Genomic DNA, 3,807 nt, shown 5'->3' with positions numbered 1-3,807 from the left:
CTGTCATGGCCTTAGTTAAAGATAACTTGAGGGTCTTAGTTAGAGATAGTGTCAGGGACTTAGTTATGGACATCTTTAGGGCCTCAGTTAGAGGTAATTTGAGGGCCTTAGTAAGAGACGTTTTGGGTCATTAGTGACATCGTCTGGACCTTAGTGCCGTCTTCAGTACATCATGTATGGGCCGCATCAGGGCATTAATGAGGGACAGCTCCTGTTATTAGGGGCCGTGTCAGGGCCTTAGTTAGGGACCGTGTCAGGGCCTTTGTTAGGGAAAGAATGAGGCCATTAGTTAAAGACAGACTCAGGGCCTTAGATAGAGACAGCCTCAATCCTTAGTGAGGGAGAGTGTCAGGGCCTCAGTTAAAGATAAGTTGAGGGCCTTTGTTAACGACAGCCTCCAGGCCTCAGTTAGGGACAGGGTCATGGCCTCGGGACTAATTTCAGGGCCTTAGTTAGGGACAGCATCAGGGATTTAGTTAGCATAAGAGGCAAGACATTAGCTAGGGACAGGGTTAGGTTAAGGTCTAGGGATAGTGTCAGGAAATGAGCTAGGGATAGTGTCAAGACCTTAGTTACTGAGAGTATCAGGGCCTTATTTAGAACCAGTGTCAGGGCTTCAGGTAGGGCCAGCATCAGAGGCTGACTTAGGGAGAGTGACAGGTACTGAGTGAGGCCTAGCGTCGGGGGCTTAGCTGGGGACCCTGTCAGGTCATGACGTAGTAGCAGCATCAGGGCCTTGGCTGGATAAGCATTAGGGTATCTTTAGACATGATCAGGGCCTGAGTTAGTCACAGTGTCAAGGCCTCAGTTAGGGATAGTTTGAGGGCCTGAGTTAGGGACAGCGACAGGGCTTTCTTAGGGACGGTGTCAGGACCTTGGTTAGAGATGGGTCAGGATATTAGCTCAGGATAGTGTCAGGGTTTTAGTTATTGCCGGCAGCAGGGCCTATATTAGAGATAGATTCCGGGCCTTAGTTAGGGACAGTGTCAGGGCCTTAGTTATCGAGAGCATTAGGGTTTCAGTTAGGATAAGAAGCAGGACATTAGCTCCAGACACAGTCAGGTTCAAGGCCAGGGAAAGTGTCAGGAAATGAGCTAGGGATAGCGTGAAGGCCTTAGTTATTGAGAGCATCAGGGCCTTAGTTAGGACCAGCGTCAGGGCCTTCATCAGGACCAGTGTCAGGGCTTCACGTACGGACAGCGTCAGAGCCTAACTAAGGTACGGCAACGGGGCCTAAGTGAGGCCTATCTTTAGGGCCTGAGTTAGGGACAGTGTCAGGGCATGACTTAGGAGCAGTATAAGGGCCTCTGTAGGATCAGCATTAGGGTATTTGTTAAAGACATCAGGGCCTCTGTTAGGGACAGCCTCAGGGCCTCACTTAGGGACAGCATCAGGGCTTACTTTGGGACAGTTTCAGGACCTTGGTAAGACATGGGTCAGGATATTAGCTCAGGATAATGTCAGGACTTTAGATATTGACGGCAGCAGGGCCTTAGTTAGAGACAGTGCCAGGGCCTGAGTTAGGACTAACATCAGAGCCTTTGTTAGGTACAGTGTCAGAGACTGAGTGAAGAGTAGTGTCAGGGCCTTAGGGACAGTGTCAGGGTCTGAGGTGTAGTGTCAGGGCCTTAGTTAGGGACAGTGTCAGGGATTTAGTTAGCATAGGAGGCTCGACATTACCTAAAGACAACGTTAGGTTAAGGTCTAGGGATCGTGTCAGGAAATGACCTAGGGATAGTGTCAAGACCTTAGTTACTTAGGGCATCAGGGCCTAATTTAGGACCAGTGTCAGGGCTTCAGGTAGGGATAGCGTCAGAGCCTGACGTAGGGAGAGCGACAGGGCCTGAGTGAGGCCTAGCGTCAAGACCTTACCTAGGGACAGTGTCAGGGCATGACTTAGGAGCAGCATAAGGGCCTCTGTAGGATCAGCATTCAGGTCTTCGTTAAAGACATTCTCAGGGCCTCTTTTAGGGACAGCCTCAGGGCCTCACTTAGGGACAGCGTCAGGGCTTACTTTGGGACAGTTTCAGGACCTTAGTAAGACATGGGTGAGGATATTAACTCAGGATAATGTCAGGACTTTAGATATTGACAGCAGCAGGGCCTTAGTTAGACACAGTGTCAGGGCCTGCGTTAGGACTAGCATCAGATCTTCTGTTAGGTACCGTGTCAGGGCCTGAGTTAGGAATAGTGTTAGGGCATTAGTTAGGGACAGTTCTGGGCCAGATTTAGGACGAGCATCTAGGCCTTAGTTAGGGACAGTGTCACGGCCTTGGGACTAAATTCAGGGCCTGAGTTAGGCACAGCATAAGGGCTTCAGTTAGCATAAGAGGCAGGACATTTGCTAGGGACAGGGTTAGGGTAAAGTCTAGGGATCGTGTTAGGAAATGACCTAGGGATAGTGTCAAGACCTTAGTCACTGAGAGTATCAGGGCCTTATTTAGAACCAGTATCAGGGCTTCAGGTAGGGACAGCGTCAGTGCCTGACTCTGGGAGAGCGACAGGGCCTGAGTGAGGCCTAGCGTCAGGCCCTTAGCTGGGGACACTGTCAGGGCATGATGTAGGGGCAGCATCACGGCCTTTGTTGCATCAGCATTAGTGTCTTAGTTAAAGATATGATCAGGGCCTGAGTTAGTCACAGCATCAAGGCCTCAGTTAGGCATAGCTTCAGGGCCTGAGTTAGGCACAGCCTCAGGTCTTCGCTTAAAGACAGCGACAGGGCTTTCTTAGGAACGGTGTCAGGACCTTGGTTAGAAATGGGTCAGGATATTAGCTCAGGATAGTGTCCAGATTTCAGTTATTGCCAGCAGCAGGGCCTATATTAGGGACAGTTTCCGGGCCTTAGTTAGAGACAGTGTCAGGGCCTCAGTTAAGACTAGTCTGGGCCTTAGTTAGGGAGAGCATTAGGGCTTCAGTGAGGATAAGGGGCAGGACATTAGCTCGGGACAGAGTCAGGTTCCAGGCCAGGGATAGTGTTAGGATATGAGCTAGGGATAGCGTGAAGACATTAGTTATTGAGAGCATCAGGGCCTTAGTTAGGACAAGCGTCAAGGTTTTATGTAGGGACAGCGTCAGAGCCTAACTAAGGTAAGGCAACAGGGCCTAAGTGAGGCCTATCTTTAGGGCCTGAGTTAGGGACAGTGTCAGGGCATGACTTAGGAGCAGTATAAGGGCCTCTGTAGGATCAGCATTAGGGTCTTCGTTAAAGACATTCTCAGGGCCTCTGTTAGGGACCGCCTCAGGGCCTCACTTAGGGACAGCATCAGGGCTTACTTTGGGACAGTTTCAGGACCTTGGTAAGACATGGGTCAGGATATTAGCTCAGGATAATGTCAGGACTTTAGATATTGACTGCAGCAGGGCCTTAGAGACAGTGTCTCAGCCTGACTTAGGACTAGCATCAGAGCCTTTGTTAGGTACAGTGTCAGGGACTGAGTTAGGTGTAGTGTCAGGGCCTTAGTTAGGGACAGTGTCAGGGCCTGAGTTAGGACGAGCCTCCAGGCCTCAGTTAGGGCCAGGGTCACGGCCTCGGGACTAATTTTAGGGCCTTAGTTAGGAACAGCATCAGGGATTTATTTAGCATAAGAAGCTCAACATGAGTTAAAGACAAAGTTAGGTTAAGGTCTAGGGACTGTGTCAGGACATGACCTAGGTACAGTGTCAAGACCTTAGTTACTTAGGGCATCAGGGCCTAATTTAGGACCAGTGTCAGGGCTTCAGGTAGGGACAGCGTCAGAGCCTGACTTAGGGAGAGCGACAGGGCTTGAGTGAGGCCTAGCGTCAGGGCCTTAGCTAGGGATAGTCTCA

The sequence above is a fragment of the Balaenoptera acutorostrata genome, chromosome 9 (assembly GCF_949987535.1).
Source record: "Balaenoptera acutorostrata chromosome 9, mBalAcu1.1, whole genome shotgun sequence".
NCBI classification, from domain to species: Eukaryota; Metazoa; Chordata; class Mammalia; order Artiodactyla; family Balaenopteridae; genus Balaenoptera; species Balaenoptera acutorostrata.
Note: the sequence above shows the minus strand (reverse complement) of the source record.